This window comes from Miniopterus schreibersii (genome assembly GCF_964146895.1).
Source record: "Miniopterus schreibersii genome assembly, chromosome: 7".
NCBI classification, from domain to species: Eukaryota; Metazoa; Chordata; class Mammalia; order Chiroptera; family Miniopteridae; genus Miniopterus; species Miniopterus schreibersii.
Window position 1 is genome coordinate 63,836,150 of NC_138108.1, and position 13,114 is coordinate 63,849,263.

A 13,114-nucleotide genomic window follows, 5' to 3' on the forward strand; every position below is an offset into this window, starting at 1 on the left:
TTATCCTCATTTTATAAATCAATTTGTCTTATAAACCATTAAATTCTAGAAATTTTTTACTGAGGAATTCTGATTTTTTTCTTTAAACTTAAGAGAGATTCAGGGTTGCCTGAAATAAGATGCAGTTGAAAAAGGCAGAATATATATTAGTTTATGTAGAACTTGAAATAGACCATGCTGTCCTGAGAGACCTAAAACATATTATCTGATGGATTAAAATAAGTTTTTCCTCTCTCTTCTGATCTGAATTGCCCACCTATTAATCTCCACATTGGATTATTTCTTGGGCAGAAAATTATTTTTTTCCCGACACTGGGAAGTGAGCCAGAACTGAGGAAGCTTCCCTAGTTTATGAGTTGAGAGAATCAGGTAATTGCTGATTTCAGGAAACCATGATATTGAATTTACAGGATGAGGTGCAGAGTCCATATTAATCACACAGGAGGCGAAGCCCCAGCACGATAGACGGTGGTGGGTGAGCAGGGGTCCCTGGGTGATCCCTGAGATCACCCATGGTGAAAGAGCAGAGTAAAGGACCAGGATGTCTAAACAATAGTTCTCAAGCTCTGGTGTGTTGCAATAAATATTGCGAAGCTTCCTGCATCTTCCTCTCCTCCTTCCCGACACAATACTGATCACAGTTTTGTATGTTTGGGGTATAGCCCAGAATTCAGGATATTTACTCTTGCTAAATGTTTTTGAATCATGGTTTTGTAACTGCCAAAATATTGTCACTTAAGAGGAGTCATAGCATGAAGACTACAGAAAACAATGTTTATAATTTTGCTTTGCATTCACTGTCCTTTGAGCTCTGGACCTTTGCTTCTAGTTTAAGAGTGCTTTCCAGGAGAATTTTCTCAGGATATTCTAGCAGCCAGAAGCAGATTTGAATTCAAAGACTCATTTTAAATATCTTGCTTTCATTCGCATTTTGGTAAAAAAAAAACAAAAAAAAAAAACTATCTACATTTACTAATTTGTTCAACATCAATTGGAGGTTTATAGCAATCATATAACTAAAATATTTTGATTGACAGTGTTTGGCAAGTTATATTTCCTGTTCCATAAATGTCAGTGAATATTCAGTAAGCAAGGGAAACTAAAGTTCATCTAGCTATGGAAATCTAGTATTTAACTCATTATATCATGATTCCCCATTTAATATAAATTTGAGGAAGTATTTATAATTTATTGAATATTTACATGTATTTTCATGTGGGCAAAAGAGCTTAAACACTTCAAATGTATATTATATATATATATATATACATATACATATACATATATATATATATATATATCACTTAAAAGTATAATCAATGACAAATGTATAAAAGCTAAATCTAAATCTTGACATTTTCCTTATATAGGAGGCATATTTCATTTTTAGTACAAGCAATGATTTTTAATACTCAGAAAGAATTGCATTCTCATTTCATGTTTACTCCAAGCCCCAGATTTTGTGAATTTGGTTTTCTTTCTTTATAGTGCCATCTCCTGAGATTCTCTAAGAGAGGAAAGCAAAACACCAGTCAATATTCAGACTTGGGCATCCTTCTGATTAATGGAAGGGCCAGGACCAGGTCTCCTGAAGCACTTTGTGCATTACAGGTTTATCTACAGGCAGACAATCAAAATCTTTATAAGTAATTGTAACTCTGATTTTTGGCAACTCTCACTACATTTACTTGTCAACTCTGATATTCATGTAAGTGTCTCACTGCTATTAGGTTCTTAGTCTAATTTAATAAGCCTTTTATTTCTTTTTTAAATTATATTTTATTTATTGAATTTATTGGGGTGATATTAGTTAATAAAATTATATGGGTTTCAGGTATACAATTTTATAATACATTATCTATATATTGTCTTGTGTGTTTACCACCCCAAGTCAAGTCTCCTTCCATCACCATTTATCCCTGTTTATGCCCTTTTACCTCCCCCTCCAACCCCTATCCCCCTGATAATCACCATACTGTTCTCTGTGTCTATAAAAAATACGTAATTTAATAAGCCTTTCATATTTTTTCTAACATGATAAGATATTGCAGATGGTAGCAAGAAGCAGGTGTGTATTCTGTGTTGTTATTACTTATTTTAGAAAAATAGAATAATAAAATTACAGTTTAGACTATCGGCTAAGCATCCTTTTAATGACTAGAAGGCATATGTAGCTGATGCTGCTTTAGAAATAGGTTATGACTTACCAGAGGCATGGAACATTTGTTTTCTTGGGATAAACAACATGATTCATCAACTGGAGATAAGCCAAGAAAAAAGAAATTCTAAGGAAAGTTAGGGCTATAGTGGCATAATATACTTAAGAAGATTCAATATGTTACTCCTTAACCTAAATCTATTTAAAGAACCACCATTGCAAGTTTAATATAATTACAGAGTGTTTTATAATATTAACTGCTTAGGATAACTGACATAATATTCCTCCATGCCTTTCTAAACTTTAGAATCACTAAGCAATCTTCTTATAGACCTAGCTTTTTTGGTTGCTGAAAATGTAAGCAGCCATACAACAAATTTTGCATGGCAAAATAAAGTTTGTCTTTCTCCTGTTCTACTTTATTCTCCAGTGCTGATGGTAATCATTGATTTAAGAATCTGTAAATGAGTTTTTTGGGGGAACACTCTATTCACTTGTATTGCAACTGTAATGCTATATTATTGCCCATGGGGTTGGTCCTTGGTTATTCTCATTCAGATCCCACTGGCTCTAATTTTTATATTTTCAAGAACTTTTAGTTCGGTGTTTTGTACATGCATGAGATTACTCATATACAGTCTATCCCCTTGGATCATATTCTTCTGTCCCTCTGTCCAACCTTCTTGTCTTGACCTTCCTACTCAAGACAAAAGTATCTGCTGCTGAAAGTCTTACACATCCTGGTAACATTCTCTTGCCATCAGTTTTTGGGTCATTCTTAATCCTACTATAGTTGGTGTTACAGTTGAACTTTGTCCCCCAAAATCCATGTATTGAAATCTTAAGATCCAGTCCCTCAGAATGTGATTGTATTTGGAGACAATCTTTCAAGAGGTAATTAAAGTAAAATGAGGTCATTAGTGTTGGCCTTAATTCAATACGAGATCAGAATACAGGCACATACAGAGGGAAAACCAAGTGAAGACACAGGAAGGCGGAGACAGTCATCTGCAACCTGACAGCACTTTGATCTCAGAATTCTAGCCTCCAGAACTATGAGGATATAAATTTCTGTTGCTTATGCCACCCAGTCAGTGATATTCTGTTTTGGCAGCCTTAGAAAACTAATACAGATGGGTTTACATAGGCACATGAGGTGGACTGAGAACTCTCCACCAAACTCCCTCACAAGCATCAGATTAAGTGGAGAAGTGGTGTACATTCAGGGACAAGAAGAATGGGAAATATGATAACTGTTGATGAAAGTCAATGCCAAATGTATGAAGAAGTAGTACCTAATTGAGCAGTGCATAAAAAGCTGGAGGTTTCTATGTTGTGTACCAAAAAGTTAATGCGAAGCAAGACACTAGGCTGAAGAACCCAAGGGACATTCAAAAATTATGTTTAAAACAAAACAGACTTATGGAGTGTGGATAGAAAACTTTTGGTGGAAAAACTTCAAAGGTACAGTTGAAGTGCTCCAGGTCCCCTCATCCATCTTAGTAGTCAGGCATGATGTGAGAAAATTGTTCTATGAAGAGAATGACCAGGTGATTCTCAAGAATGAAGACATCAGGCACAAAGGAGAGTTAGGAACAAAAGCTAAAAGGAGGGATAGATAGTAAGTAGAAAATCTATATTTTTGAGTAGCGAGATTCTCAGCACTCTTTCTCATCTTGGCTCCCAGATCATTAAAGTCAGGCATATTCTTTTATGGCCCTTTGGCAGAACTTTGGAAATTTCAGGTACTAAGATTTGAATTTTCTTCAACATGATATCCAATCATCTTACAGGGAAGAACACTAAAGTATAAAGTCCACCCATGGATGGGATTTCCAAACAAATTTTTAAGTGTCTCACTATTAAATATAAAGGAACAGCCAATGGTCATCAGAGAGTTGAGAAAGCCTTTAATGTGAAAAACAACACTCAGAATTAATAAAGTATTTTTTTAGAGAAAATACAGAGAATAGAAATTTAATATCCAAGGAGAAAAAAAAAAATGAATCGATTAAAAAAGAGAAAACAGTATTCAGAGCATAAAAAGTATTTTGAAATTAAAAAAAAATAAAGATCAAGAGCAAACTTTTAAAGCTTAAGAGATGGACAGATAAGAGTTTGAAAAAGTAATCTATAATTTTTAACAAAAAGACAGAGATGGAAAACAGAAAAGAAAATTAGAGCAGTGATCTTTAAGTCTCAGCATTTAGTTAACAGTCTTTCCAATAAGAAAAACAGATGTAAGAGAAAATATTAAATAAAATTCCATAATTAAATTTCCCAGAACTGAAAGTAATGAAGGGAGCTATTACTCATACCAAGGAACAGAATATTTAGTTTAAAGAACTACAAAGGAGATAAGTTTAAAAGCTTATAAGATGAAAAATAAATATATATTTATTTTTAAAAAAACTTTACCAGTCACACTGTCTCCAGAATATAGCAAAAGTCTAATGGCAAAATTGGAAGTTAGGTGAAAAAAAGGAAACAATTGCTTCAAACTTCTCAAAAATATTAATTTTCATGGATATACTGAAGGATACTACTAATTCTTAAATATTATTACTTCAAATCTAGTAATTGTATACCCAAACTGTTTCCTAATGAATTACTATTGAAATTCTATTCAACACAAGAGAAATAATGCTTATCAAAGTGTGATGCTCAAGCAAAGCACAGAATTTACCAAGAAAATAGCAAAGCCTAATTCTACAACTGTTGTACCCATCAGCCATTTCAAGTGTAAGGTAAAAGAGGAGATTCTGTGAGGAAGTTATTTTTGGAGAGATCTCTGCATTTCCCATCAACTCCCCCATCCAGGGAGAGGGATGTGCAGTACCTGCTTCAACTCAGTCTAGTGAGAAATTCAATTTAAGTACTGCAGATATTAACATAAGCCCTTTGTAGTATGAAGTCATTGTAGCATGAAGTCTGGCTCCTGCCCAGAAGGTAAAATGTAGGCAGAGAACTCATCTGAAGTTTTACCTAAATCATAACAGATGTTCTAAAGCAAGTTAGAAATTCTTGGACTCCTCTTTCAGGTGCTTCTTACAGATCATGTTGCTTTAAGAAATAAACTGTCTTCTGTCATTAAAATAGATGGTTACAGATATCCCCCAGATAAGAGGCTTCCTAGGACATTCTCTTTCTCCCAGTATATTCAAGACTTTCTAAAATATAGGAAAGCCATCCTTTGAACAAAACAAAATCTAAAAATAAAGTTAATTAACAGTAAGTATGTGCTTAAGTTGCCATCCATGTTCAAATGAATAGTATGCATTTATTTTCATTGGAGAATGAAAGATTTGGCCATTGCGATCCTCTTTCCAAGACTTGCTTGTGTGCCCTGGGGATCATTTATATTATATTTTCAGCATGTGCTTGGTTCCTTAGGTTATTCTGAAACTTCGGTTACATCCTACGAAGAAGTACCCTTACCTCCTAATCTCAGGAAAAGACTTTTTTCTCTTATTCACTATTCCTGTTCATTTGTTTGTTTTCCCATTTTTATCTTTGTTAGCTATTTCAATGTTTTCCCCTTTGCTTGCCAGAGTTCCATTTTTGCCTTCCTCTGAAGCCTCTCCAAGCAGTCAGTCCTCCAATCTTCTCCTGCTATGGTACATTCCTCTATTACAGGTACGTGAAACATGGGAACGAGCTACGACTCTAGAAAATTATCAAAATCTGCATTATACCATTCTAAGAAATGAAATATCCTCTAACAGTGAGTTAATAAAGGATTAAACTCAGTACTGCTTTCTCCTGTCTACTAATTCCTTGGGTACCTGGTTGGATGCAATGGGTGCCTGTTTTCGTGGATTTGGTATTTTGGGTGCTCAGATGACTGTAATCATACACTCCTTCCTCAGCATTATGAGAGCCTATTTCTGAAGCAGACTTCCTGCTGCACAGCACACTGATTATCCTGTCACCCTAGATGGCGTTTTTCCCCTTCTACTATTCTCATTACCATTTCGTCCTAAAACATTCAGTGAGAGTCTAAGAAAACGCAGATCTTCTGATTGCCTTTCTATAGCTGAATTCTTTCCTTCTATTTTAGAGTCTTAAGCAGTGACTGGCAACTTTTTTAGTCAGTGAATCATGCATATAGGCGACAAGCGCTTTTCTATCTGTGTATGTGTGTTTTATTGACTTACTTATAACCCACTCTCATTTAACGTTGTTGCTTTTAGTGGTAAGTCGAAAACGAGTTGAAAACCAAAAGGAAGACCTGAGTAGGAAAGCAAAGTAGAATGCTTGTTTTTATATATGTCAAGTCTATAGAAAGCAAGGAAGATACATTATAAATATTTTTCAAGCAAGAAAGAAGTGAGCATCAAGTTTCTTGAAAACTAAACAGTAAAAGCTGTTTTATATGAATATATATTTACTAAATATTAATATACATATAAATTTAAAATCATGCTTATGTGACTACATATATATATATATATGCACATTTGTTGGCAGAAAGAAGTTTTAGAGACACTAATATGGGTTTCTAGAATTAACTTTATTCATTTTTTAAAATTATGCAATATTTAATTGACTTACCCAGCATTTAAATAAGTTTATATTAATACACATGGGTTTTCTTATTCTGGCCTTGAAATTACTCACCAAATGAAGAGTCTGCACTGTTGTATTTTCTAATTGTCTTTTACATGTTCTGATGATATTCAAATAATTGTACTGCAAAATAGAAAACTATTTCAAAGCCAGTTTTCGGTTTGACATTGAACTTTTCAACTGAGTCATGACACAACTTCTGAATTCTCCACTTCTTTGTGAATCTTTTTCATTTTATTTTTATATCTTCTCTCCACTCCAGGAAGATTCTTCTTTATTTTTTAACTACCCAGATACATCTATTTAATGATGCAGAGAAGAATTCAAACAACTATTGAGAAATCCATACAAAAAGTAGAAAGATGCTAAAGATGGTTCTGAAAAAAATATATAAGATTTTTAAATGAAAAAGGCTATATTGTTTAATAATACATTTTGATCTACAAAGACTTTAACTATATTTATAAATTCCATTGTGGGTTCAGTAGTCACTAAATACTTCATGTGTTTATTAACTCAATCTACATGATCTCTATTCTATCAGGTAGGAAAAAAGGCCATTTGAAGGCAGCTTCTTCCTGAAATATTTATCTTCTATTATCTCTCATATCCCTTTGTGATTTCTCATCAACACTGTAATTATTCATTCACTTATCTGTTTACCCTATGCATATGTTATTCAGTTACTAGGTAATCAGGCCTGTTAGATAATTAACAAAAGTCATAGCATTTGTGCCCATAGAACTTATTGTTTAGAGAAGTATACAGACAAATAGATGTTTACAATGTAGGTGACAAGGGAAAGGGAAGAGTGATATAAGAACTTCTAAGAGATGCACATAACTGTCTTGGTAGTTCAGGAAAAGCTTATGGGAAGAAGCAGTAGAATATGGTCACTGAGGGAGAGGAGGTGGTTTAGAAAAAAGGAAGAAGGGGTATTCAGGCAGACTGAATGGTTTATGCAAAGATCCTGACTTGAGGCAGTCAAGGAAGTGGAACCTAGAAGTCTATGGGTGCTGGTAAAACTCTGGTTCTGAGAAAATGAATATAGAGGCAGAAAGTGGATTAAAGATAAGGGAATTTGTTAAGAGATAAGCAGGGTCCAGTAAGGCTGACGTAAATGTTGGAGGAGACTGATATAGACCAAGGTGCTGTTTAGAAAGGTTATTCTGCTTCTAGTATGGAGAATAAAGAGGTACTGTATAAAATTGTCACCAGAGAGGCCGCTTAGTAGGTAATTACAATAATCCAGGTGAGAAATTATTGTTTGATTTGGGGTTTGGCAGTGCAGATGGACTGAAGTGGATGGAGTTGAGATATATTTAAGAGCTGCATGATAGGACTTGTGATTGAATGGGGAAAATGACAGTGATAAATGAAAATGAGAAAAAATTTGAAGATGATACCCGAATTTTTGATTTGATAAATTATATGGATCTAATGGATATGTTGGAAATTAGGTGAATCTGTTCAAATAAAGATTCTTAATATCCATTATAATAAATTGGTCCAGGGCTAAGGAGATAGGGTTATACATGTGGAAATGGCTTAAATTTAGAAGCAATTTTATGGTTTAGGATGGGGCATGACCCTGTTTATGAACACAAAAGGGTCACTGAAGTTAATGGAAAGGATATCAACATGGGAGGAAGGTTTCAGGGAAGACAGAAGGTGGGGGGATTAGATTTAATAGAAGGAGGGGCCTTTTTCCATAGATAGAAATGGGAAAGATTAAGGCTAGATTTGGATGAAAATACATTTATCATGAAAGAGGAATGATCACAGCACTCATGACCAGTGGGCTTTTAATTCTATGAAGTAAAAAGCAAAGTCATCTGCTGAGACTAAGAGGCAGATGAGAAGGAGCTTGTGGGAAAAGGTAGGGACTTTGAAAAACCACTTTAAGGCATTGGCAGAATGGGAAAAGTAGGTAAATAATCTCATCTTCCTTGTCTGTCTCTGACCAGTTAGTAGCGGCACTCAGTTGTATGGCAGCTGTTATTTATCTTTCCACATACCTAGAGAAATAATAATGAGAGGATCCTACTTTAGTATTAAAATAAGTATTAACTCCAAGCACCTGACTTTGAGACAGATTTCAACTTGTTAATGAATTTAAGGTATCGTACTACACTCTTTTGAGAGTGTAAAGTTGTGGTTATGTCTTTCACAGAGCTCACAATTGATAGGTGACAGCAATATGTGCATGAGTAAGAAAGGTTAGAAAAGCCTGAGAAATGTTATACCATCAAGGTTAAACAAAGTCTTTATGGGGGGAAAAACACACAGAAGAAATGCAGAATACTTCACAGAAGTCGTGGTAAACTTCAACTAAGGAAAAGGGGATATTTGTACTTGACTAATGGGAAGTAATGTTGCTGTGGTCTTGGTAAAGGAGTTTGTTTTGTTGTGCCCAATGGAAAACCACCATGGGTAAGAGGTATAAAATCTTGGTTTGAGTTAAAGACAGGAAAACAGAACTTGTATTTAAATATCATCTCTTTATAGTCTAAATAAAAGTTTGCTGTTAATAATGTTAACAAGGATGTTACTAAAACCTTAAAAATGATATGGCTAGAGAATTTACCTATACCCCATGATAATCTCATTCTTTTATACACGCAAGTAAAAGTTATCTTACATATATGAATCTAATCAAGGTTTTAATGATAGATTGAAAGTCCATATCTAATCAGCTTGAGCCTTTTACATAAAACTTTAACCTTTCCAATATTATAAATGTATGCTACCACATAGTTCAATGTACTTAAATTCTTTAAAAAAAATTTTTGTGGTTCCACTTATTTATCCATTCATTGGTTGATTATATAGATATATATATGTATGTGTGTTTATTGATTTCAGAGACTGAAAGGGAGAGGGAGAGAGACATAGAAACATAGATGAGAGAGAAACATTGATTGGCTGCCTTCTGCATGCCCCTTACTGGGGATGGAGCCCTCAACCTGGGCATGTGACCTTACCGGGGATTGAACCCACAACCTTGATGTATCAGGATGACACTCTAACCAGCTGAGCTACCTGGCCAGGGCAATGTACTAAAATTCTTAGTGGACTTCTAAACCTTTTCATATTTTAGTCTAGATTATGAACTCATAGATACTAATGAGTTTTACATCTTTATAACTCTAAATATTACCTTACATAGCAGAGTAGTTGATTTCATGATGCCATCTTTTCTATTTTGACTTTTAGGATTTTTAATTGTAGAAGAAAATATTTTTCTGAGGATATTTTTAAAATTGTTTTTCAGAGAGATTGGAAGGGAGGGAGAGAGAAAAAAACATTGATGTGAGAGACACATTGATTGGTTGCCTCATGCATGCACCCCAACCAGGGCTGGGGATCAAGCCTGTAACAGAAGTATGTGCCCTTGACAATAATCAAACCTGAGATCCTTCAGTACATGGGGCCCTGCTCTAAACACTGAGCCAACCTCGCTAGGGCTAAAGAGCTCTAATTTTAAGTGCCCAACATAACGAGTAGCTCAGTTGTATAACCAAAATACACATCTAAATATAGAAAAATACCATTATTCCAAAATGTTCTCTCATGGTCCCTGTCAATCAATGCCCCTCCCATAAGTAAGCACTATTTTGATTTCTATCATAATGTCTTAAAAATTCAATTTAATAGAAAATATTTTCTTTACAATTAATTTGGTAAGAAGCAAGTACTTGTATTCTTAGACAGTGGGTTACAAAGCTAGTAGAGGTTATTTCAATGTAAATTTTCCAGCCTGACTTTCTACAATGACTAAGTTCACGAGATAATTACTACCATCATCAGCTCATTTTGTGTTTTGCTGTGTGGACTAGAAATAAAAAGCCTCATTTAATGGTGACCCTTCAAAAGCATTACTCAAGAGCCATGATCATGTTCTAATTAATATGGGGTGTGTACTGAATCTCAAATAAAGTCAGAGTCTTTGAAAGCAAACAAAGCCTACATTTTATGTCCCTAAGTGAATGAAGATAAAATTCAAGGTTTATACATTGATAGCGACTAAAAGAGCTTTGTTAAGATACTAGCCTTACTCTCATGTCACATAACAGTGATGCTTCTGTTAAAGGGGTCCATAGGAATATTGCAGATTGAATAAAATTGATGAATAATGGCTTTCAATCAGTGGTGTAAAATAGCAATGTCTTCCTAATGTAGCTTGTCATATTTTCCACACTTTAAAAATCAGAAAACAAAGGCTTTATGTGTACTGTGTGATTTAGTATTATACCCTCATGGAGCATGCTCACTGATGGTGGCTTTTACATAAAGGATGCAGCTTCTTATACTCTTAATGCCAAATGGCAGAGTTTTCATGTCATGTACTTTGAGAAGTTCAAAGAAAGAGAAGAAGAATGAACTTGGTTGGGTATTAGTAAATTATACATAAGTAGTGGGCAGGGGGTTAAGATATTTGTACTGATGGAGTTGAATGAGAGATTCCTTCATTCCTGAAACATTTGTACAGCCTCTACTATGAAAGACTATGGAGATACATATTATGGGAATAGAATGAGAATTCCTGCCTCCATAATTATTCAGTTGAGCAGGGGAGGCAAGATATACAAATAACCAGAAACAAAGAATTTTTACCATACATAAAAGGACAACTGTCAAAATCACTGTCAAAAGCTTGAAAATAGAAGATTAAAATAGCAAACAGTGTCCTGGTAGTACAGAAATATCCTCATTTTGAAATTCTCATGAACTTCTATTGTAATCCTCAATACCATCACTACCACCTCCTCTGCCCTAATATCACAAAACATTTGAACACATTTGTCATTATTATCCAACTAGACCCATCTTCTCTTTGAATGTTCTATGTATTACTACAGCTTGGCCCAGAATGTTGTTCCCTCCTTGGAAATGTTAGCTTTTCTTCTATTTTCACAATTTCCTTGAAGATTTAGCTTCAAAGTTATCTCTTCCACTTCCCTAGTTATGGGCACCACGTGTATATCTCCTTCCTCCATCAACATTCCCTCAATGTTTAGGTGTGAATCTCATATAACATTGCTGTGACCTGTTTAAGATTGCTTTCATCACTACAAAAAAGTGCCACATAAAAGGACAACATATTGGGGTAAGTATTCTTTAGCATCTAATACATAAGAAGTATTCAAAGTGCTTGCTGGATCAGTAAGTCGTTGAATGGAAGGAGAAGCTTGGCATAGTGGAAGACTGGAGTCCAAATCGGGAGTTTTAAATGGGAGCTTTTGACCTATCACAGAGAAACTGTGATCCTGAGCAAACCGTAGATGAAGGCAAGGAGACGCAAATGGATAAAGAGTAGTCTAAGGAAAATGATGGAGTTTTACTTACTACCACATGATTCTACTTAATAGATAAGGAATCATAATACGCTGCACTGTTGCTTAATGAAGAATGGCAAGACACAACAAAATGCCCTATTGTCATAAAACAAAGAGAATGACATAAAAATAATGAGTTGTGAGATAGGTCGGAAGGTGGTCAGCAAAGTAAAGGAAGTTGAAAATGTCAGATTTGCTTTGGGAAGGATATAGTGACTTTAGAATGATTTCCAATGCTCCAGTATGTTGGAGGGTGCTTAAAAATTAAAGAAATAGAGTCTCTGGATGTGTAAAACATAGAGTCTCTTATGTTTTCAAGAACATTGGAGCAATGAATACAGAAAAACACTAAGAATTTCAATGTGAAAGCTTAAAGGCATGTTTAATCAACTTTTGCTTAATTATCGTTTGTTGTTTAGGGGAGAATTTTATTTTTCATCGAACAGAAAATATAATCTCACAAAAAAACAAAAATATTTAAACGAGCACTGCTTACATACTTATTTTGCTTGTCCTAATTTTCAAAATAGCACAAATATGATTTTTCTATGCATTGCTTATCATATGCAATTTTCTACTTATGTTACATTCAAGAAATAAAAGTACTTTATACTGTCAGTTTTAACAAGTTGTTTATAAATAACTGCATTCTTTGAATTACTTTGAACTTTATTTAGAAAAAAAATGTCACATTTTGTTATGGCAATAGTTTGATTATATTTGATTGTTTTTGCTTTCTGTGTATATTAAAATATAGCTCCCATGTCACTAGCAATGATAGAGTAGGCAGGTAGACAGACGTGAGTGGAGCAGGAATCATAGGCTAGGTAAGGAATGTCACAACAGAAAATCTTGTGTGCCAAACAATGAGAAAAACTAAAGAAAACAAGTATTATTGACTAGAATTTTATCCCCAGTGTAACCTTTCCTCCCCTAGCATGTCACTAGTCATATGCCTTAGACCTCCCTCACCTTTCATATCACTAGTCATGTGGTCTAGGCCCCCTTAGAGGAGGAACATGGGGGCTGAAGAATAGCCTCATAGATT